Source organism: Medicago sativa, chromosome 5 (genome assembly GCF_051527215.1).
Source record: "Medicago sativa cultivar Bolivia chromosome 5, Bolivia_mono, whole genome shotgun sequence".
Taxonomy (NCBI): Eukaryota; Viridiplantae; Streptophyta; class Magnoliopsida; order Fabales; family Fabaceae; genus Medicago; species Medicago sativa.
The window spans coordinates 60,242,332-60,267,651 of record NC_140753.1 but is presented as its reverse complement, the minus strand read 5'-3'; the positions used below and the strand labels follow the sequence as shown (position 1 = coordinate 60,267,651).

The 25,320-nt window shown below is 34.8% G+C and overlaps 1 long non-coding RNA gene across 2 annotated transcripts; it reads left to right on the top strand.

Moving 5' to 3' along the window:
* Positions 1-1,486: 1,486 nt before the first annotated feature.
* Positions 1,487-23,504, top strand: LOC146923639 (uncharacterized). 2 transcript variants are annotated; one of them, XR_015009832.1, is made up of 21 exons: positions 1,487-1,884; positions 1,967-2,089; positions 2,274-2,332; positions 2,450-2,535; positions 2,641-2,826; positions 4,375-8,182; positions 8,265-8,387; positions 8,572-8,630; positions 8,748-8,833; positions 8,939-9,124; positions 10,673-14,480; positions 14,563-14,685; positions 14,870-14,928; positions 15,046-15,131; positions 15,237-15,422; positions 16,971-20,778; positions 20,861-20,988; positions 21,168-21,226; positions 21,344-21,429; positions 21,535-21,720; positions 23,269-23,504. It is a non-coding gene; the product is annotated as an uncharacterized LOC146923639 (long non-coding RNA). The 2 variants fall into 2 exon arrangements; XR_015009833.1 differs by lacking the exons at positions 1,967-2,089; positions 2,274-2,332.
* The last annotated feature ends 1,816 nt before the right edge of the window (positions 23,505-25,320 follow it).

Below are 25,320 nucleotides of genomic sequence, written 5' to 3'. Positions count from 1 at the left end.
CCCTAACAAACTCCTCCACCACCATAACAAATTCAACAACCTTCTTCCACCACCCTAACTACCTCAATCACCACCATTCAACACTCTCTTTTCTCCTTCTTCTTTCTTTCCCCACCGTAACCTCAAGAACAATCCAAATCCTTCAACCTCCATGTTTCAATCGCATATCAATCCAAATCCATCAACCTCCATGTTTCAATCGCATATCAGTTGAAATCCATCAACCTCCATGTTTCAATCGCATATCAGTTGAACTTGCTGGCTTTCAACAAGGACGCAACAACCAGAAGCCAATAGGAACAGAGTCAGATTCGTGAAAGAGGAAGGGAGTGAATACAAACAAGCAACGAATCGCAGCAGCAAGAAGTGAAACAACCAATCACCAGAACAGAAACACGCAAGCAAGAAGGAGAACGAAGCTGAAACACGCACGCAAAAAGGAACCAGAATTGAAACAAGCACACAAGTTCAGAACGGATTCAGAGCCGAAGCCTCAAGTTTCCGGTAACGGCGAAGTTGCGAAGAACGTGAACAGAGAAGGAACCGCGAAGATTCATTCGATAACGGTGACGAAACGGAGGTTGACGGCGAATCCGACGGCTTTGGAAACGGAATCAAAGAAGAAGACGACGGAGATGAAGGATTCGTTTGCGGCTCTCGTTTGAAGACTCCGTCGATACTGATCAGGAAGGTTCACACCGAATCAGAACCACCGTTCACAGGTTCGTCGGCGTTTAGCTTTGTGTTTAGTGTTCATGTGTATGTTTTGGCTTGTATAATTGATTGTTTTGAAAAGAATGAAGAAAAGAGAAGAAGAAAAGAGGGTTGAACGATTGGGAAGAAGAGAATTGAAGGATTATCCTTTGAATAGAGAGAAAAATGTTTTGAGAGAGAAGAAGTTTAATTGTGTGTGTGTCTCACGTATTTGGTAAGAGGAAGAAGAAAGAACCCATATCCATAACCCATGGTTGAACCGCTCCATACCCACCAACCCATTCCCTAGGCCCAACGTTTTTTTTTTGATTATTCCTTGTTAGTTTTGTTGCTGTTTGCACCACCCAGCGTTGCTTTTTGCACCCCTGCCACGCGTAAAAATTCTTTGAAAATTCTACAAAAATTCCAGTAGTTTCTTTGATGCTTTTCTTGATAATTTTGATGTGTTTTACATGCCAAATCTTGATCACAACATGTAAAAAAAAAATATATTGGTTCTTGTTTGATACTTCGTGTCAATTGTCGTTCAAATCTTGGTAAAATTTCTAAAAGTTTTTTCGCGAAGTTGTTGTGATCAATTATTGGCATTAGATATTTGTTTTTACACATGGAAACTCGCTTCAAGAAAATATGTGTTCATGTTTTGTTAATTTGTGCATTCTTTGTTATGTTTTGTGAAAATTGTGATGTGGCGTTATTCTTAAACTTTGATGCATAAATGAGGCTTTGAACATGTGATTTTTTGGAGTGAATTTGCCTATTAAATGTGTAATATACCGCTAAATTCTAAATAGACTGACGTATCAGTTGAGCATGTCAGAACTAAAATTATTTCTGAAGAGTTAATTATTTATTGAGAAATGCGAGGATATTCGGTATATATCTCACACATTATCCCGATGGACTTGAGATTTTTTTTTAAACAAGGGGCAAAATGGTAATCCTACCTCTCAAGATATTTTTATAGGTGGTCAATATAGTTTTCTTTCATTTTCTCATTTCCCTTCATTTCTCTCACTAGCTAAAGACTACTCCCTCTCCTCACTTTCTCTCTCTCGCCAATTCCCTTCCTCCATCCAATCTTTACAATTTTCTTACTTTCCTCATGGATTCAAGTTTGATGAGATCAATTCTTCTCACTTTATATGTTGGAACTACTAAGAAACAAAGGTAAGCTCACTTCCTTTCTTCCTTTTTCTTTCCCAAGTGAACCCTAACCCCATTCTTTAATCATTCAATTCATTCATTCCAGACAACAATAAGTTGATACATGTTTGTGCCTTGTATGAGAACAAATTCTAGTTGGTTGGGCAAGATTGTGTTGTTTTTGGGTGCATAGTGGTGTTGTTGGGCTGTAATGAACAAGTGAATAATGGTAAGGTGTGTATGTTTTTGATTTTGATCTGTTATGTATAATTGGAATTGCTAGAATCATAAGCTATTAATGAAGTAAATTAATTAGGATTGTTGTGGATAAGCTTGAAGTTGGAAAGTATTGTTAAGTTGTTTTCATAAGCATCTAAAAGTGATTCGGAAACCATTTATACATGTTTGGGTAGATGGAAGCGGTTACGCTTAAAAGCTATGAGATGGGTGTCGAATTCGTATGATAGCTCAGGTACTGATTGAGTTACTGCTGTTGCTGTGTAGTTCAGGCTTGTCTAACTATTGCATTTTTGGATTGTACGTTTAATTCCCTTCAAATTGGATATAAATTTTGTGTGTTTCGGATTAGGAACGAACTCAGAAAGTGTGTTTGAAGTTGTGAATTTCTGCTGGAAAATCTGCTTACGGGTTTTGGGACAGGACTCCACTAAAACGGTAATAACTTTCTCTCTGTAACTCCGAATCAGGTGGTTCTTGTTGCTATGGTTAGCTAACGAAATTGCCGTCGTTTTGGCACCGGTTTCACTGATTTTGGTCCAGTAATGAAGTCTGTAGACAAGTTTGAAGTTGAGGACAGAAGTAGGATTTTGTGCTGAACCGAAATTCAAGTTGGTGATGAACTAAGCTGTTGCAGTCTCGGACTGTTCTTCGGATGACCGATTAGAGGCAGAGGTGAAGATGCTCAATTGATGCTTATAATTGTTCAAGAGCTTGGAATAAGATGAGGTGAGTTCCTTTAGATAGTAAACCATCCATTTTGGGTAGTGAATTTATGCCATATGATTTATGACCCTTGAGTTGGAATAAATTAGATGTAGTTAGAATAGTTATGATTTACTAGTTAGATACCCTATTAATTTGTTCTAATATTTCTTATGTTAATGTGTAATATTAATCAATCCTAATGTTGGAGGATAGGATTTTAAATTGAAATTTCGACGCACACACTTATATATAGTTTTGGATAATTGAACTTGTCACATGTTTTGATTACTAGTTTATTCTAAATCCTCTTTCAAGTTATGAATATGTTTATGTTAGTGGAGATGTTGGAGGAAAATGTTAGACAAGGCAAATATTATATTTACTTGTATAAATGGTTGAGAAAATGTTAGAGTTTAACACTTGCCTTGGTTACAAAATTGGTTGCATCTTCTTAAATGATTTTACAAGGAAGTTTATCATGCATAAATATAGTCACTGTTCGGCTAGAATTCGAAACATTTAATTTATTCAAATATGTAACCAGGAATGTTTTAAGATACTCCAACACGGATAGTAACATAAACATGTTCAAATTAACATTAATGCATATTTTCTTACTATGTGACAAAGAATATTTAGCAATCCTCCAACATAGGTGCCATTACATAATTATTGCACATTGACATAAGAAATGTATTTAGAACGAGTATGACATGTAAACAATTCATGGGTAGATTTCCAAAGTTTGGAAAATAAGGAACTTTAATTATGGAATTTCGGCTTAATTAGTCGAAGTTAGATTTATCAGGATATGGGGAAAATCTTATGACCTTTTAGGAATGGCATATGACAACGATATGCCTAGAACCTGAATAGGTTAGTATCAAAATTAATTTCAGAATAAAGACGGAATCACTACGTCTTTATTATCAGTTTCAGGATGTTATTATTATAAGAAATCAATTAAGTTAATGTATTCCTCTCTTTTGCTCCCCGTTAGTAGTGGAGTTGAGAATTATTTCAGTTATCAGAAATCATTTCACTTATAATATTAAAATATGTTTAAACCGTGGCTTTTGCTATCCTCGCCAGTTAGGATACAAAAGGTTCCCGCCAGTTGGAACGGGCACTATCCGTGAGGATGACCCCACGATAATCAGAGGAGTCCGGTGTCCCCGTCAGTTGGGTTCCCGCCAGTTGGAATTATTACCGGTCAGAGTGGAATAAATTCCGGGGTTACTCCACCTGGGTTTATTCCGTAAAATCAACTCAGATAATATTGTTTGTTCAACGCTAACATTCCTAACATAATATGACAAACATTATGACTATAATAGTTAGTATGATTTCAACATTAGTATCAGGATTGAATCAGTATTTCAGATAGCGATCCTAGTTATCCCCCGATCGCTCAGTTATGCATGACAAAACTGTATAAACCCAAAAAGGGTTGAGCTTAGAGACAGATGGCGATCCTAGGTTCCCTGAGATTGCCTACAGCCTAGGATAGGTGGAACTCACTGAGACATCCCGTCTCACCCCATTCCATTTTATTTTATTTCAAATCAGCAGGTTGTACGTGGCAAGGAGACAATACAGGAGGCTGACTAATATATTTTCACATGCTCGTGTCGTACTAGTTCAGATTATTTGTTACGGTTCCAGACATGTATTCATATAGAAAATGTACGATCCTGCAGTGATGTATATATTTATTCAGTCGAAATTTTATTATTGTAATTTTAATGTATCCAGTACTAAATTTAACGCACATTCTAAATATTCTAGATAAGTTTAGTATGGGCGTTACAATTTGGTATCAGAGCTGGTCGATTCAGATCGTGCCTTGGAACATTAGAATTCAATAAAATGGAGTAGGACCATTGGGTTCCGGATATTTATTCTAAATGTCATGTCTAGGTGAGCCTGATCAACTCAAACTAGTATATGACAATTAGAACAAATGTCTGAGAGCTGAATAGGACCTAGGAGGAATGAAGCATACGAAGGAGGAAAGTCGGGGTGTCAAGTTTTGTAACAAATTTGATAAGGAAGTATTTGACGCCAAATGTTGACTGGTAAACTGTGTAGCTGAATATTCTTGAAGGACACAAGGGAAATGTTAAGTTTAAGACGGAGTACGCCAGTATCGTTGAACGACTCTTCCTATATGGATATTGGAGAAGTAAGAGATTCAGGATGATAAAAGGATGATTAAACCTTAACAAGCACGCAACATAAGAAGCATTAGTAAGGTATAGAAGAAGATTGCGGGATCAGAAGAGGAACTTGATATGAGAAAATTATCCGATGAACAATGAAATTCATAAACTCTCAGTGGATGTAGAGTATGTAAGAAGTGAATGACTCGAATGCCTGAAACAAGCCGACTTTTGATGTTTGAGTTGTTAAGTGAACTAATTAAGGAATTAGTAAATTATTTTGAAGTTGACAAGGAAATCCCCTCAATGCGAGCATTGAATGGACAACGCAAGTCAGATAAACTACGTCAGAATAGTCGTACCTCCCGAAGTCTAGAGTGCTAGAGTTATGAATCAAGAAATGAAGATGGTATATAACATAAGAGTCAAGAAGGATGAATAAATAGTATTGGAAAGATATTTTACGAATCAATTACGATTTGGATGCATTCTTACTAACAAGATATTGCAAGGAAGTTAAGCTAACGGGAGTAGTACACGAAGGAAATTGAATCAGACCACCTGCATCTATCTCGAATTATTAAGTTGTTTTTGAACTAAGAAGCACAAGCTTAGTAGTAAGTGGAAAAAGGATCTCAGAAATGGTCATAGACAAGATGTAACCTTTCGAACGAAACAGAAAATAAAGATTTAATAATAGGTTGTCAAAGTTCGGTGAAATAATGGACGAACGATGTCAAGCTCTTTCAATAGAACGTGTCAATGCATAAATATAGTAGGTTGACGTATTAAGGATTAACTAGAATTTTGGATTGAAAATTATTTTGAGGTTCTGTTGTATGGAAGATTGCTGCTAGTGCAAAAGAATTAAGAGTGAAGTATGCATTTTGTAAGGAACACCTTGCGAGAACAAGTATGTAATATATGTTTAAGGGAAAAATACAGTACCTGGAAATGATTCGTCAGTGATATAAATTGATGCTCGAAGTAGCAAGTAGTGTAAAGTTAGTCCCTCTTCTCATAATATGTAAACTCCGAAGAATGACTTGGAGAATTGGATAAACATATAGTATTGAGATTGTGAAATTGTTAGTATGATTAGATCGGTATGCCTAAATCGATGTAAGTTAACAAATCAGAGTGGCGCAGCGGAAAATTAATCAGTAAAGAAGTGATAAGATGTGCAATAGTTTAAGACTTTGAGATGAGATATTCATGGGAAAAATTTTAAGAGACGAACTAAGGATTTTTCAAGCCACATCATTCAAAGATATTGAAAGTTTAAAAAGTTAAAGAAGATGTAGTAAGAGTAGGACGGAAGTGTTTGTCCCTTGTTAAATCTAAGAAAATTAGAATCACCTCTAGTATGTAACTTAGTCAGTCGACTTGGTGATTTCAAAGAATGAATTAAAAGTATCAGTTTAGCTGGAAAAGAGTCATGTATGAGGTAATAAATATGGATGTTGTATCAAGATTATTTTATTTTGGTTTGAAATACTCTCATGGGATATCAAGTATAGTAAGAGGCATTTAAGTGCAAGGATGCTATTCAGAACAAGAATGCGAATGCTTAAACACAATTTTGTTGTGAAGTTCGGGAATTTTAAACTCCGTATTTTTGAAGGTGAAGAAAAGATTGATATCATACAAGATAGAAAATTTTATGTGATATACAGTATGAAATTATCAGAAAGACTAAGATAATATGTTCCCTATAATAACAGAGAGAATAATATTGTTCAAGGATGAAGTGTATATTTTGGAAGAGTAAGTTCATGAGAAAATTTGATTACGTATCTTATTTATTTTGACCGGATCAAAGTGTAATTTGATTAATTCAAGAATGTTGAAAACTTAGTGCAGATGAAGTATAGTCAAATGACTGCAGTTATATGTCATGTATTAAGCTATCAGTTGTATTACCTCGTGTATTGTGTACTCGTCAGTCAGTGCACCATTTCTCATATAAGATTTATATATTTAATGTACTCGCCAGTTAGTACATTATGTATATAAATCTGACCTATGGATTGTACTCGTCAGTTAGTACTTCCATCAGATGTTTGAGGTAACACCATGTTGAGTTTATTCATATAAAACATAACAGATATCAGAAGTAACATTTTCTATTTATGTGTTGATTGACGGAGAAAGTTGAAACAATTCTTACTTTCGATGAAATAAACTAGACGTCAGATATTACTCAGAGTAGTGACGATCTTATACAGAGTATGGTACAATTATCATTATAAGACCTCGTTACTAGGGGCATAGTTTATAAATAAAATTTTATTGGGACCAGAAATAGCATGAAAGATCACTCAAAGGTCATATTCGTTCAAGACAAGATAAAGAAATCGACGAAGTCGATAAAAGTGTTACTCCAATAAGTGTATGATATTTCTATAGAACTCAGTGAAGCTAAACAAGTATTAGTAACCTAAGACAAATTTATAAAGAGTGTCCGAACCCAAGAATTAATTCGAAGGATATCAGGTGCATCAGCTCGGTCAGCCCCGCCTTCCATCATGCCCAGGATGTATAGTGAGTCACAACTCACATTTAAGAAGGTTATTATCAAACATGTCCTAAAATCAATTTTGACCTATCAATTCAAGTCAGTTGTATTTATGGTTATGTAATCAAGAAACGCTATGTAACGATGGAGACCACTATTTGAGTCGGACAGAAAGAATCAGTTGATAATGAACGTATGTGGAAGTCTAAGGTCGAAAATATAGAGGAATTATTTGTGCTTATTAGCATGTAAACTCTAAATTTCGAGGACGAAATTTTCTTAAGGGGGGTAGAGTGTAATATACCGCTAAATTCTAAATAGACTGACGTATCAGTTGAGCATGTCAGAACTAAAATTATTTCTGAAGAGTTAATTATTTATTGAGAAATGCGAGGATATTCGGTATATATCTCACACATTATCCCGATGGACTTGAGATTTTTTTTTAAACAAGGGGCAAAATGGTAATCCTACCTCTCAAGATATTTTTATAGGTGGTCAATATAGTTTTCTTTCATTTTCTCATTTCCCTTCATTTCTCTCACTAGCTAAAGACTACTCCCTCTCCTCACTTTCTCTCTCTCGCCAATTCCCTTCCTCCATCCAATCTTTACAATTTTCTTACTTTCCTCATGGATTCAAGCTTGATGAGATCAATTCTTCTCACTTTATATGTTGGAACTACTAAGAAACAAAGGTAAGCTCACTTCCTTTCTTCCTTTTTCTTTCCCAAGTGAACCCTAACCCCATTCTTTAATCATTCAATTCATTCATTCCAGACAACAATAAGTTGATACATGTTTGTGCCTTGTATGAGAACAAATTCTAGTTGGTTGGGCAAGATTGTGTTGTTTTTGGGTGCATAGTGGTGTTGTTGGGCTGTAATGAACAAGTGAATAATGGTAAGGTGTGTATGTTTTTGATTTTGATCTGTTATGTATAATTGGAATTGCTAGAATCATAAGCTATTAATGAAGTAAATTAATTAGGATTGTTGTGGATAAGCTTGAAGTTGGAAAGTATTGTTAAGTTGTTTTCATAAGCATCTAAAAGTGATTCGGAAACCATTTATACATGTTTGGGTAGATGGAAGCGGTTACGCTTAAAAGCTATGAGATGGGTGTCGAATTCGTATGATAGCTCAGGTACTGATTGAGTTACTGCTGTTGCTGTGTAGTTCAGGCTTGTCTAACTATTGCATTTTTGGATTGTACGTTTAATTCCCTTCAAATTGGATATAAATTTTGTGTGTTTCGGATTAGGAACGAACTCAGAAAGTGTGTTTGAAGTTGTGAATTTCTGCTGGAAAATCTGCTTACGGGTTTTGGGACAGGACTCCACTAAAACGGTAATAACTTTCTCTCTGTAACTCCGAATCAGGTGGTTCTTGTTGCTATGGTTAGCTAACGAAATTGCCGTCGTTTTGGCACCGGTTTCACTGATTTTGGTCCAGTAATGAAGTCTGTAGACAAGTTTGAAGTTGAGGACAGAAGTAGGATTTTGTGCTGAACCGAAATTCAAGTTGGTGATGAACTAAGCTGTTGCAGTCTCGGACTGTTCTTCGGATGACCGATTAGAGGCAGAGGTGAAGATGCTCAATTGATGCTTATAATTGTTCAAGAGCTTGGAATAAGATGAGGTGAGTTCCTTTAGATAGTAAACCATCCATTTTGGGTAGTGAATTTATGCCATATGATTTATGACCCTTGAGTTGGAATAAATTAGATGTAGTTAGAATAGTTATGATTTACTAGTTAGATACCCTATTAATTTGTTCTAATATTTCTTATGTTAATGTGTAATATTAATCAATCCTAATGTTGGAGGATAGGATTTTAAATTGAAATTTCGACGCACACACTTATATATAGTTTTGGATAATTGAACTTGTCACATGTTTTGATTACTAGTTTATTCTAAATCCTCTTTCAAGTTATGAATATGTTTATGTTAGTGGAGATGTTGGAGGAAAATGTTAGACAAGGCAAATATTATATTTACTTGTATAAATGGTTGAGAAAATGTTAGAGTTTAACACTTGCCTTGGTTACAAAATTGGTTGCATCTTCTTAAATGATTTTACAAGGAAGTTTATCATGCATAAATATAGTCACTGTTCGGCTAGAATTCGAAACATTTAATTTATTCAAATATGTAACCAGGAATGTTTTAAGATACTCCAACACGGATAGTAACATAAACATGTTCAAATTAACATTAATGCATATTTTCTTACTATGTGACAAAGAATATTTAGCAATCCTCCAACATAGGTGCCATTACATAATTATTGCACATTGACATAAGAAATGTATTTAGAACGAGTATGACATGTAAACAATTCATGGGTAGATTTCCAAAGTTTGGAAAATAAGGAACTTTAATTATGGAATTTCGGCTTAATTAGTCGAAGTTAGATTTATCAGGATATGGGGAAAATCTTATGACCTTTTAGGAATGGCATATGACAACGATATGCCTAGAACCTGAATAGGTTAGTATCAAAATTAATTTCAGAATAAAGACGGAATCACTACGTCTTTATTATCAGTTTCAGGATGTTATTATTATAAGAAATCAATTAAGTTAATGTATTCCTCTCTTTTGCTCCCCGTTAGTAGTGGAGTTGAGAATTATTTCAGTTATCAGAAATCATTTCACTTATAATATTAAAATATGTTTAAACCGTGGCTTTTGCTATCCTCGCCAGTTAGGATACAAAAGGTTCCCGCCAGTTGGAACGGGCACTATCCGTGAGGATGACCCCACGATAATCAGAGGAGTCCGGTATCCCCGTCAGTTGGGTTCCCGCCAGTTGGAATTATTACCGGTCAGAGTGGAATAAATTCCGGGGTTACTCCACCTGGGTTTATTCCGTAAAATCAACTCAGATAATATTGTTTGTTCAACGCTAACATTCCTAACATAATATGACAAACATTATGACTATAATAGTTAGTATGATTTCAACATTAGTATCAGGATTGAATCAGTATTTCAGATAGCGATCCTAGTTATCCCCCGATCGCTCAGTTATGCATGACAAAACTGTATAAACCCAAAAAGGGTTGAGCTTAGAGACAGATGGCGATCCTAGGTTCCCTGAGATTGCCTACAGCCTAGGATAGGTGGAACTCACTGAGACATCCCGTCTCACCCCATTCCATTTTATTTTATTTCAAATCAGCAGGTTGTACGTGGCAAGGAGACAATACAGGAGGCTGACTAATATATTTTCACATGCTCGTGTCGTACTAGTTCAGATTATTTGTTACGGTTCCAGACATGTATTCATATAGAAAATGTACGATCCTGCAGTGATGTATATATTTATTCAGTCGAAATTTTATTATTGTAATTTTAATGTATCCAGTACTAAATTTAACGCACATTCTAAATATTCTAGATAAGTTTAGTATGGGCGTTACAATTTGGTATCAGAGCTGGTCGATTCAGATCGTGCCTTGGAACGATAGAATTCAATAAAATGGAGTAGGACCATTGGGTTCCGGATATTTATTCTAAATGTCATGTCTAGGTGAGCCTGATCAACTCAAACTAGTATATGACAATTAGAACAAATGTCTGAGAGCTGAATAGGACCTAGGAGGAATGAAGCATACGAAGGAGGAAAGTCGGGGTGTCAAGTTTTGTAACAAATTTGATAAGGAAGTATTTGACGCCAAATGTTGACTGGTAAACTGTGTAGCTGAATATTCTTGAAGGACACAAGGGAAATGTTAAGTTTAAGACGGAGTACGCCAGTATCGTTGAACGACTCTTCCTATATGGATATTGGAGAAGTAAGAGATTCAGGATGATAAAAGGATGATTAAACCTTAACAAGCACGCAACATAAGAAGCATTAGTAAGGTATAGAAGAAGATTGCGGGATCAGAAGAGGAACTTGATATGAGAAAATTATCCGATGAACAATGAAATTCATAAACTCTCAGTGGATGTAGAGTATGTAAGAAGTGAATGACTCGAATGCCTGAAACAAGCCGACTTTTGATGTTTGAGTTGTTAAGTGAACTAATTAAGGAATTAGTAAATTATTTTGAAGTTGACAAGGAAATCCCCTCAATGCGAGCATTGAATGGACAACGCAAGTCAGATAAACTACGTCAGAATAGTCGTACCTCCCGAAGTCTAGAGTGCTAGAGTTATGAATCAAGAAATGAAGATGGTATATAACATAAGAGTCAAGAAGGATGAATAAATAGTATTGGAAAGATATTTTACGAATCAATTACGATTTGGATGCATTCTTACTAACAAGATATTGCAAGGAAGTTAAGCTAACGGGAGTAGTACACGAAGGAAATTGAATCAGACCACCTGCATCTATCTCGAATTATTAAGTTGTTTTTGAACTAAGAAGCACAAGCTTAGTAGTAAGTGGAAAAAGGATCTCAGAAATGGTCATAGACAAGATGTAACCTTTCGAACGAAACAGAAAATAAAGATTTAATAATAGGTTGTCAAAGTTCGGTGAAATAATGGACGAACGATGTCAAGCTCTTTCAATAGAACGTGTCAATGCATAAATATAGTAGGTTGACGTATTAAGGATTAACTAGAATTTTGGATTGAAAATTATTTTGAGGTTCTGTTGTATGGAAGATTGCTGCTAGTGCAAAAGAATTAAGAGTGAAGTATGCATTTTGTAAGGAACACCTTGCGAGAACAAGTATGTAATATATGTTTAAGGGAAAAATACAGTACCTGGAAATGATTCGTCAGTGATATAAATTGATGCTCGAAGTAGCAAGTAGTGTAAAGTTAGTCCCTCTTCTCATAATATGTAAACTCCGAAGAATGACTTGGAGAATTGGATAAACATATAGTATTGAGATTGTGAAATTGTTAGTATGATTAGATCGGTATGCCTAAATCGATGTAAGTTAACAAATCAGAGTGGCGCAGCGGAAAATTAATCAGTAAAGAAGTGATAAGATGTGCAATAGTTTAAGACTTTGAGATGAGATATTCATGGGAAAAATTTTAAGAGACGAACTAAGGATTTTTCAAGCCACATCATTCAAAGATATTGAAAGTTTAAAAAGTTAAAGAAGATGTAGTAAGAGTAGGACGGAAGTGTTTGTCCCTTGTTAAATCTAAGAAAATTAGAATCACCTCTAGTATGTAACTTAGTCAGTCGACTTGGTGATTTCAAAGAATGAATTAAAAGTATCAGTTTAGCTGGAAAAGAGTCATGTATGAGGTAATAAATATGGATGTTGTATCAAGATTATTTTATTTTGGTTTGAAATACTCTCATGGGATATCAAGTATAGTAAGAGGCATTTAAGTGCAAGGATGCTATTCAGAACAAGAATGCGAATGCTTAAACACAATTTTGTTGTGAAGTTCGGGAATTTTAAACTCCGTATTTTTGAAGGTGAAGAAAAGATTGATATCATACAAGATAGAAAATTTTATGTGATATACAGTATGAAATTATCAGAAAGACTAAGATAATATGTTCCCTATAATAACAGAGAGAATAATATTGTTCAAGGATGAAGTGTATATTTTGGAAGAGTAAGTTCATGAGAAAATTTGATTACGTATCTTATTTATTTTGACCGGATCAAAGTGTAATTTGATTAATTCAAGAATGTTGAAAACTTAGTGCAGATGAAGTATAGTCAAATGACTGCAGTTATATGTCATGTATTAAGCTATCAGTTGTATTACCTCGTGTATTGTGTACTCGTCAGTCAGTGCACCATTTCTCATATAAGATTTATATATTTAATGTACTCGCCAGTTAGTACATTATGTATATAAATCTGACCTATGGATTGTACTCGTCAGTTAGTACTTCCATCAGATGTTTGAGGTAACACCATGTTGAGTTTATTCATATAAAACATAACAGATATCAGAAGTAACATTTTCTATTTATGTGTTGATTGACGGAGAAAGTTGAAACAATTCTTACTTTCGATGAAATAAACTAGACGTCAGATATTACTCAGAGTAGTGACGATCTTATACAGAGTATGGTACAATTATCATTATAAGACCTCGTTACTAGGGGCATAGTTTATAAATAAAATTTTATTGGGACCAGAAATAGCATGAAAGATCACTCAAAGGTCATATTCGTTCAAGACAAGATAAAGAAATCGACGAAGTCGATAAAAGTGTTACTCCAATAAGTGTATGATATTTCTATAGAACTCAGTGAAGCTAAACAAGTATTAGTAACCTAAGACAAATTTATAAAGAGTGTCCGAACCCAAGAATTAATTCGAAGGATATCAGGTGCATCAGCTCGGTCAGCCCCGCCTTCCATCATGCCCAGGATGTATAGTGAGTCACAACTCACATTTAAGAAGGTTATTATCAAACATGTCCTAAAATCAATTTTGACCTATCAATTCAAGTCAGTTGTATTTATGGTTATGTAATCAAGAAACGCTATGTAACGATGGAGACCACTATTTGAGTCGGACAGAAAGAATCAGTTGATAATGAACGTATGTGGAAGTCTAAGGTCGAAAATATAGAGGAATTATTTGTGCTTATTAGCATGTAAACTCTAAATTTCGAGGACGAAATTTTCTTAAGGGGGGTAGAGTGTAATATACCGCTAAATTCTAAATAGACTGACGTATCAGTTGAGCATGTCAGAACTAAAATTATTTCTGAAGAGTTAATTATTTATTGAGAAATGCGAGGATATTCGGTATATATCTCACACATTATCCCGATGGACTTGAGATTTTTTTTTAAACAAGGGGCAAAATGGTAATCCTACCTCTCAAGATATTTTTATAGGTGGTCAATATAGTTTTCTTTCATTTTCTCATTTCCCTTCATTTCTCTCACTAGCTAAAGACTACTCCCTCTCCTCACTTTCTCTCTCTCGCCAATTCCCTTCCTCCATCCAATCTTTACAATTTTCTTACTTTCCTCATGGATTCAAGCTTGATGAGATCAATTCTTCTCACTTTATATGTTGGAACTACTAAGAAACAAAGGTAAGCTCACTTCCTTTCTTCCTTTTTCTTTCCCAAGTGAACCCTAACCCCATTCTTTAATCATTCAATTCATTCATTCCAGACAACAATAAGTTGATACATGTTTGTGCCTTGTATGAGAACAAATTCTAGTTGGTTGGGCAAGATTGTGTTGTTTTTGGGTGCATAGTGGTGTTGTTGGGCTGTAATGAACAAGTGAATAATGGTAAGGTGTGTATGTTTTTGATTTTGATCTGTTATGTATAATTGGAATTGCTAGAATCATAAGCTATTAATGAAGTAAATTAATTAGGATTGTTGTGGATAAGCTTGAAGTTGGAAAGTATTGTTAAGTTGTTTTCATAAGCATCTAAAAGTGATTCGGAAACCATTTATACATGTTTGGGTAGATGGAAGCGGTTACGCTTAAAAGCTATGAGATGGGTGTCGAATTCGTATGATAGCTCAGGTACTGATTGAGTTACTGCTGTTGCTGTGTAGTTCAGGCTTGTCTAACTATTGCATTTTTGGATTGTACGTTTAATTCCCTTCAAATTGGATATAAATTTTGTGTGTTTCGGATTAGGAACGAACTCAGAAAGTGTGTTTGAAGTTGTGAATTTCTGCTGGAAAATCTGCTTACGGGTTTTGGGACAGGACTCCACTAAAACGGTAATAACTTTCTCTCTGTAACTCCGAATCAGGTGGTTCTTGTTGCTATGGTTAGCTAACGAAATTGCCGTCGTTTTGGCACCGGTTTCACTGATTTTGGTCCAGTAATGAAGTCTGTAGACAAGTTTGAAGTTGAGGACAGAAGTAGGATTTTGTGCTGAACCGAAATTCAAGTTGGTGATGAACTAAGCTGTTGCAGTCTCGGACTGTTCTTCGGATGACCGATTAGAGGCAGAGGTGAAGATGCTCAATTGATGCTTATAATTGTTCAAGAGCTTGGAATAAGATGAGGTGAGTTCCTTTAGATAGTAAACCATCCATTTTGGGTAGTGAATTTATGCCATATGATTTATGACCCTTGAGTTGGAATAAATTAGATGTAGTTAGAATAGTTATGATTTACTAGTTAGATACCCTATTAATTTGTTCTAATATTTCTTATGTTAATGTGTAATATTAATCAATCCTAATGTTGGAGGATAGGATTTTAAATTGAAATTTCGACGCACACACTTATATATAGTTTTGGATAATTGAACTTGTCACATGTTTTGATTACTAGTTTATTCTAAATCCTCTTTCAAGTTATGAATATGTTTATGTTAGTGGAGATGTTGGAGGAAAATGTTAGACAAGGCAAATATTATATTTACTTGTATAAATGGTTGAGAAAATGTTAGAGTTTAACACTTGCCTTGGTTACAAAATTGGTTGCATCTTCTTAAATGATTTTACAAGGAAGTTTATCATGCATAAATATAGTCACTGTTCGGCTAGAATTCGAAACATTTAATTTATTCAAATATGTAACCAGGAATGTTTTAAGATACTCCAACACGGATAGTAACATAAACATGTTCAAATTAACATTAATGCATATTTTCTTACTATGTGACAAAGAATATTTAGCAATCCTCCAACATAGGTGCCATTACATAATTATTGCACATTGACATAAGAAATGTATTTAGAACGAGTATGACATGTAAACAATTCATGGGTAGATTTCCAAAGTTTGGAAAATAAGGAACTTTAATTATGGAATTTCGGCTTAATTAGTCGAAGTTAGATTTATCAGGATATGGGGAAAATCTTATGACCTTTTAGGAATGGCATATGACAACGATATGCCTAGAACCTGAATAGGTTAGTATCAAAATTAATTTCAGAATAAAGACGGAATCACTACGTCTTTATTATCAGTTTCAGGATGTTATTATTATAAGAAATCAATTAAGTTAATGTATTCCTCTCTTTTGCTCCCCGTTAGTAGTGGAGTTGAGAATTATTTCAGTTATCAGAAATCATTTCACTTATAATATTAAAATATGTTTAAACCGTGGCTTTTGCTATCCTCGCCAGTTAGGATACAAAAGGTTCCCGCCAGTTGGAACGGGCACTATCCGTGAGGATGACCCCACGATAATCAGAGGAGTCCGGTATCCCCGTCAGTTGGGTTCCCGCCAGTTGGAATTATTACCGGTCAGAGTGGAATAAATTCCGGGGTTACTCCACCTGGGTTTATTCCGTAAAATCAACTCAGATAATATTGTTTGTTCAACGCTAACATTCCTAACATAATATGACAAACATTATGACTATAATAGTTAGTATGATTTCAACATTAGTATCAGGATTGAATCAGTATTTCAGATAGCGATCCTAGTTATCCCCCGATCGCTCAGTTATGCATGACAAAACTGTATAAACCCAAAAAGGGTTGAGCTTAGAGACAGATGGCGATCCTAGGTTCCCTGAGATTGCCTACAGCCTAGGATAGGTGGAACTCACTGAGACATCCCGTCTCACCCCATTCCATTTTATTTTATTTCAAATCAGCAGGTTGTACGTGGCAAGGAGACAATACAGGAGGCTGACTAATATATTTTCACATGCTCGTGTCGTACTAGTTCAGATTATTTGTTACGGTTCCAGACATGTATTCATATAGAAAATGTACGATCCTGCAGTGATGTATATATTTATTCAGTCGAAATTTTATTATTGTAATTTTAATGTATCCAGTACTAAATTTAACGCACATTCTAAATATTCTAGATAAGTTTAGTATGGGCGTTACAATTTGGTATCAGAGCTGGTCGATTCAGATCGTGCCTTGGAACGATAGAATTCAATAAAATGGAGTAGGACCATTGGGTTCCGGATATTTATTCTAAATGTCATGTCTAGGTGAGCCTGATCAACTCAAACTAGTATATGACAATTAGAACAAATGTCTGAGAGCTGAATAGGACCTAGGAGGAATGAAGCATACGAAGGAGGAAAGTCGGGGTGTCAAGTTTTGTAACAAATTTGATAAGGAAGTATTTGACGCCAAATGTTGACTGGTAAACTGTGTAGCTGAATATTCTTGAAGGACACAAGGGAAATGTTAAGTTTAAGACGGAGTACGCCAGTATCGTTGAACGACTCTTCCTATATGGATATTGGAGAAGTAAGAGATTCAGGATGATAAAAGGATGATTAAACCTTAACAAGCACGCAACATAAGAAGCATTAGTAAGGTATAGAAGAAGATTGCGGGATCAGAAGAGGAACTTGATATGAGAAAATTATCCGATGAACAATGAAATTCATAAACTCTCAGTGGATGTAGAGTATGTAAGAAGTGAATGACTCGAATGCCTGAAACAAGCCGACTTTTGATGTTTGAGTTGTTAAGTGAACTAATTAAGGAATTAGTAAATTATTTTGAAGTTGACAAGGAAATCCCCTCAATGCGAGCATTGAATGGACAACGCAAGTCAGATAAACTACGTCAGAATAGTCGTACCTCCCGAAGTCTAGAGTGCTAGAGTTATGAATCAAGAAATGAAGATGGTATATAACATAAGAGTCAAGAAGGATGAATAAATAGTATTGGAAAGATATTTTACGAATCAATTACGATTTGGATGCATTCTTACTAACAAGATATTGCAAGGAAGTTAAGCTAACGGGAGTAGTACACGAAGGAAATTGAATCAGACCACCTGCATCTATCTCGAATTATTAAGTTGTTTTTGAACTAAGAAGCACAAGCTTAGTAGTAAGTGGAAAAAGGATCTCAGAAATGGTCATAGACAAGATGTAACCTTTCGAACGAAACAGAAAATAAAGATTTAATAATAGGTTGTCAAAGTTCGGTGAAATAATGGACGAACGATGTCAAGCTCTTTCAATAGAACGTGTCAATGCATAAATATAGTAGGTTGACGTATTAAGGATTAACTAGAATTTTGGATTGAAAATTATTTTGAGGTTCTGTTGTATGGAAGATTGCTGCTAGTGCAAAAGAATTAAGAGTGAAGTATGCATTTTGTAAGGAACACCTTGCGAGAACAAGTATGTAATATATGTTTAAGGGAAAAATACAGTACCTGGAAATGATTCGTCAGTGATATAAATTGATGCTCGAAGTAGCAAGTAGTGTAAAGTTAGTCCCTCTTCTCATAATATGTAAACTCCGAAGAATGACTTGGAGAATTGGATAAACATATAGTATTGAGATTGTGAAATTGTTAGTATGATTAGATCGGTATGCCTAAATCGATGTAAGTTAACAAATCAGAGTGGCGCAGCGGAAAATTAATCAGTAAAGAAGTGATAAGATGTGCAATAGTTTAAGACTTTGAGATGAGATATTCATGGGAAAAATTTTAAGAGACGAACTAAGGATTTTTCAAGCCACATCATTCAAAGATATTGAAAGTTTAAAAAGTTAAAGAAGATGTAGTAAGAGTAGGACGGAAGTGTTTGTCCCTTGTTAAATCTAAGAAAATTAGAATCACCTCTAGTATGTAACTTAGTCAGTCGACTTGGTGATTTCAAAGAATGAATTAAAAGTATCAGTTTAGCTGGAAAAGAGTCATGTATGAGGTAATAAATATGGATGTTGTATCAAGATGATTTTATTTTGGTTTGAAATACTCTCATGGGATATCAAGTATAGTAAGAGGCATTTAAGTGCAAGGATGCTATTCAGAACAAGAATGCGAATGCTTAAACACAATTTTGTTGTGAAGTTCGGGAATTTTAAACTCCGTATTTTTGAAGGTGAAGAAAAGATTGATATCATACAAGATAGAAAATTTTATGTGATATACAGTATGAAATTATCAGAAAGACTAAGATAATATGTTCCCTATAATAACAGAGAGAATAATATTGTTCAAGGATGAAGTGTATATTTTGGAAGAGTAAGTTCATGAGAAAATTTGATTACGTATCTTATTTATTTTGACCGGATCAAAGTGTAATTTGATTAATTCAAGAATGTTGAAAACTTAGTGCAGATGAAGTATAGTCAAATGACTGCAGTTATATGTCATGTATTAAGCTATCAGTTGTATTACCTCGTGTATTGTGTACTCGTCAGTCAGTGCACCATTTCTCATATAAGATTTATATATTTAATGTACTCGCCAGTTAGTACATTATGTATATAAATCTGACCTATGGATTGTACTCGTCAGTTAGTACTTCCATCAGATGTTTGAGGTAACACCATGTTGAGTTTATTCATATAAAACATAACAGATATCAGAAGTAACATTTTCTATTTATGTGTTGATTGACGGAGAAAGTTGAAACAATTCTTACTTTCGATGAAATAAACTAGACGTCAGATATTACTAAGAGTAGTGACGATCTTATACAGAGTATGGTACAATTATCATTATAAGACCTCGTTACTAGGGGCATAGTTTATAAATAAAATTTTATTGGGACCAGAAATAGCATGAAAGATCACTCAAAGGTCATATTCGTTCAAGACAAGATAAAGAAATCGACGAAGTCGATAAAAGTGTTACTCCAATAAGTGTATGATATTTCTATAGAACTCAGTGAAGCTAAACAAGTATTAGTAACCTAAGACAAATTTATAAAGAGTGTCCGAACCCAAGAATTAATTCGAAGGATATCAGGTGCATCAGCTCGGTCAGCCCCGCCTTCCATCATGCCCAGGATGTATAGTGAGTCACAACTCACATTTAAGAAGGTTATTATCAAACATGTCCTAAAATCAATTTTGACCTATCAATTCAAGTCAGTTGTATTTATGGTTATGTAATCAAGAAACGCTATGTAACGATGGAGACCACTATTTGAGTCGGACAGAAAGAATCAGTTGATAATGAACGTATGTGGAAGTCTAAGGTCGAAAATATAGAGGAATTATTTGTGCTTATTAGCATGTAAACTCTAAATTTCGAGGACGAAATTTTCTTAAGGGGGGTAGAGTGTAATATACCGCTAAATTCTAAATAGACTGACGTATCAGTTGAGCATGTCAGAACTAAAATTATTTCTGAAGAGTTAATTATTTATTGAGAAATGCGAGGATATTCGGTATATATCTCACACATTATCCCGATGGACTTGAGATTTTTTTTTAAACAAGGGGCAAAATGGTAATCCTACCTCTCAAGATATTTTTATAGGTGGTCAATATAGTTTTCTTTCATTTTCTCATTTCCCTTCATTTCTCTCACTAGCTAAAGACTACTCCCTCTCCTCACTTTCTCTCTCTCGCCAATTCCCTTCCTCCATCCAATCTTTACAATTTTCTTACTTTCCTCATGGATTCAAGCTTGATGAGATCAATTCTTCTCACTTTATATGTTGGAACTACTAAGAAACAAAGGTAAGCTCACTTCCTTTCTTCCTTTTTCTTTCCCAAGTGAACCCTAACCCCATTCTTTAATCATTCAATTCATTCATTCCAGACAACAATAAGTTGATACATGTTTGTGCCTTGTATGAGAACAAATTCTAGTTGGTTGGGCAAGATTGTGTTGTTTTTGGGTGCATAGTGGTGTTGTTGGGCTGTAATGAACAAGTGAATAATGGTAAGGTGTGTATGTTTTTGATTTTGATCTGTTATGTATAATTGGAATTGCTAGAATCATAAGCTATTAATGAAGTAAATTAATTAGGATTGTTGTGGATAAGCTTGAAGTTGGAAAGTATTGTTAAGTTGTTTTCATAAGCATCTAAAAGTGATTCGGAAACCATTTATACATGTTTGGGTAGATGGAAGCGGTTATGCTTAAAAGCTATGAGATGGGTGTCGAATTCGTATGATAGCTCAGGTACTGATTGAGTTACTGCTGTTGCTGTGTAGTTCAGGCTTGTCTAACTATTGCATTTTTGGATTGTACGTTTAATTCCCTTCAAATTGGATATAAATTTTGTGTGTTTCGGATTAGGAACGAACTCAGAAAGTGTGTTTGAAGTTGTGAATTTCTGCTGGAAAATCTGCTTACGGGTTTTGGGACAGGACTCCACTAAAACGGTAATAACTTTCTCTCTGTAACTCCGAATCAGGTGGTTCTTGTTGCTATGGTTAGCTAACGAAATTGCCGTCGTTTTGGCACCGGTTTCACTGATTTTGGTCCAGTAATGAAGTCTGTAGACAAGTTTGAAGTTGAGGACAGAAGTAGGATTTTGTGCTGAACCGAAATTCAAGTTGGTGATGAACTAAGCTGTTGCAGTCTCGGACTGTTCTTCGGATGACCGATTAGAGGCAGAGGTGAAGATGCTCAATTGATGCTTATAATTGTTCAAGAGCTTGGAATAAGATGAGGTGAGTTCCTTTAGATAGTAAACCATCCATTTTGGGTAGTGAATTTATGCCATATGATTTATGACCCTTGAGTTGGAATAAATTAGATGTAGTTAGAATAGTTATGATTTACTAGTTAGATACCCTATTAATTTGTTCTAATATTTCTTATGTTAATGTGTAATATTAATCAATCCTAATGTTGGAGGATAGGATTTTAAATTGAAATTTCGACGCACACACTTATATATAGTTTTGGATAATTGAACTTGTCACATGTTTTGATTACTAGTTTATTCTAAATCCTCTTTCAAGTTATGAATATGTTTATGTTAGTGGAGATGTTGGAGGAAAATGTTAGACAAGGCAAATATTATATTTACTTGTATAAATGGTTGAGAAAATGTTAGAGTTTAACACTTGCCTTGGTTACAAAATTGGTTGCATCTTCTTAAATGATTTTACAAGGAAGTTTATCATGCATAAATATAGTCACTGTTCGGCTAGAATTCGAAACATTTAATTTATTCAAATATGTAACCAGGAATGTTTTAAGATACTCCAACACGGATAGTAACATAAACATGTTCAAATTAACATTAATGCATATTTTCTTACTATGTGACAAAGAATATTTAGCAATCCTCCAACATAGGTGCCATTACATAATTATTGCACATTGACATAAGAAATGTATTTAGAACGAGTATGACATGTAAACAATTCATGGGTAGATTTCCAAAGTTTGGAAAATAAGGAACTTTAATTATGGAATTTCGGCTTAATTAGTCGAAGTTAGATTTATCAGGATATGGGGAAAATCTTATGACCTTTTAGGAATGGCATATGACAACGATATGCCTAGAACCTGAATAGGTTAGTATCAAAATTAATTTCAGAATAAAGACGGAATCACTACGTCTTTATTATCAGTTTCAGGATGTTATTATTATAAGAAATCAATTAAGTTAATGTATTCCTCTCTTTTGCTCCCCGTTAGTAGTGGAGTTGAGAATTATTTCAGTTATCAGAAATCATTTCACTTATAATATTAAAATATGTTTAAACCGTGGCTTTTGCTATCCTCGCCAGTTAGGATACAAAAGGTTCCCGCCAGTTGGAACGGGCACTATCCGTGAGGATGACCCCACGATAATCAGAGGAGTCCGGTATCCCCGTCAGTTGGGTTCCCGCCAGTTGGAATTATTACCGGTCAGAGTGGAATAAATTCCGGGGTTACTCCACCTGGGTTTATTCCGTAAAATCAACTCAGATAATATTGTTTGTTCAACGCTAACATTCCTAACATAATATGACAAACATTATGACTATAATAGTTAGTATGATTTCAACATTAGTATCAGGATTGAATCAGTATTTCAGATAGCGATCCTAGTTATCCCCCGATCGCTCAGTTATGCATGACAAAACTGTATAAACCCAAAAAGGGTTGAGCTTAGAGACAGATGGCGATCCTAGGTTCCCTGAGATTGCCTACAGCCTAGGATAGGTGGAACTCACTGAGACATCCCGTCTCACCCCATTCCATTTTATTTTATTTTATTTCAGATCAGCAGGTTGTACGTGGCAAGGAGACAATACAGGAGGCTGACTAATATATTTTCACATGCTCGTGTCGTACTAGTCCAGATTATTTGTTACGGTTCCAGACATGTATTCATATAGAAAATGTACGATCCTGCAGTGATGTATATATTTATTCAGTCGAAATTTTATTATTGTAATTTTAATGTATCCAGTACTAAATTTAACGCACATTCTAAATATTCTAGATAAGTTTAGTATGGGCGTTACAAAATGTGGTGTATACTTGCTGTCTTGAGTTAAGTTTTTGTGGACTTTGTGTTGTAAATAACGTGAAATGCCCCTTGTGAAATAAAGTGCATAAAGAACTTGAAAATCTTATAATCTTTGGCATGACGATTTTCCTTGATTCTCATACTTCTTTCCTTGAAATAAGTCACCTAAAACTTCCAATGTTGTGAGAATTTAGGTCTCAAACTTGCTTTAGAAGTATATTGAATTTCAAGTCCTTTTGTCACTTTTTACTAAAATTGTTAGTTTACTTTACTTGCAAGTTATATTTGTTTTACCATGCTCTTGTCATTTTGTTTCTATATCATTGGTATTACTAACCCACTTTCACTTTATGTTTCATACATCCATAAGCATTTCATCTCCTTCTCATATTCTTTCCCTTTATGTTCTTGCAATTTAATTTGTACCAAAACTAGAATGTAAAGATTTAGGAATTCTTGTAAAATTTTGCTTTCATGCTTTTAATTTCTTGGCAAAGAGGCCATAGAATGTAACTAGGTCAATGATGTAATAAGGACAATGGACTCTAATGATGTACACCGACACAAGCACCGACACATGCACACACATCACTATATAGTTAGAATATGCATGTTTAGATGTATGTTTAGGATTGTATGTTTAGATGTATGTCTAGGCTTTATACTTAGAAAAATCAATTTCCAAAAAAAATATGAATAACATCACTCAAACATTTTTCATAATAAACCTTGGGATCAAAATCCCATTGAATTTTCCTTTTTCATTTTCTTAATCAAATTTCAATGAACTTTAATCATACTTAGACCATATTTTGCAAATGACTAATTCCACCTCACAATTTTATAATCTCATGCCCTTGAGGCCTCTTTCTATTCTTCAAAATCCCATTTTCAAACTTAAAATCAACCAACAAAAACAAAAACATTTTTGAGAGAGAACTACGGTGAATTCCTTCAATTCAACTAAAATAAAAATCCAAAAACATTCTTCTCCCTCCAATTCTTCACTTAGAATACCTTTAGGCTTAAATATCATCTTTCAAAATAGCATTTAAAATAAAGCGCGCGCGTAGAAATTAAAGACGGTTCCTATAGGTTACTATAGTCGTTATGGGTGCCTAACACCTTCCCGTAGCGAAAACAACTCCCGGACCTCGATTCTCAAGGGTTTTGCTTACTTTTTCCCTTCCCAAGAAAAAATGAGATATCACCGGTTAAAAAGGTTCAAACGTAATCAATGTTTGACACCCGAAAACCAAGATAAAACATGACTATAAATTGATGGTGATGCCAATTTAACCATCAAGCCCCTTGCTCCTTATCCTTTCATCCAACTACACCATGTAGTTCCACAAGCTTCCACCCTTGCCTCTTTAACCCTCTGAATGTTTTCCGCCTTCTTGAAGATCCTTGCATCCAACTACACTAGAACCTTTAGGTAGTTCCACAAAATTCACCATCACCTCTTCAACCACATAACATCTTCCTTCTTTTTGAAGATTTCCTTGCATCCAAATACCCTTGGTGTTTTAGGTAATCCCAAAAGTTGTGCCATATATTCTTCAACCAACATAATGCCTTTCGTCCTCTTGAAGAATTCTCTTGCTCATAAATATAGCATAACACACAAGGTCCCCATAGTCGTACCATTTTGGTGTCATCAACTTGTTTCCTCCTAGTCCCACTAGTGGAAGATTCCATCTCAAGCTGGGCTTTCTCTACTCAACTTCCAAATGCATACATCCACTATGTCTTTCACCTGGCAACCCCACCTTTAAGGTTGAACATGAGTATTCTTAAT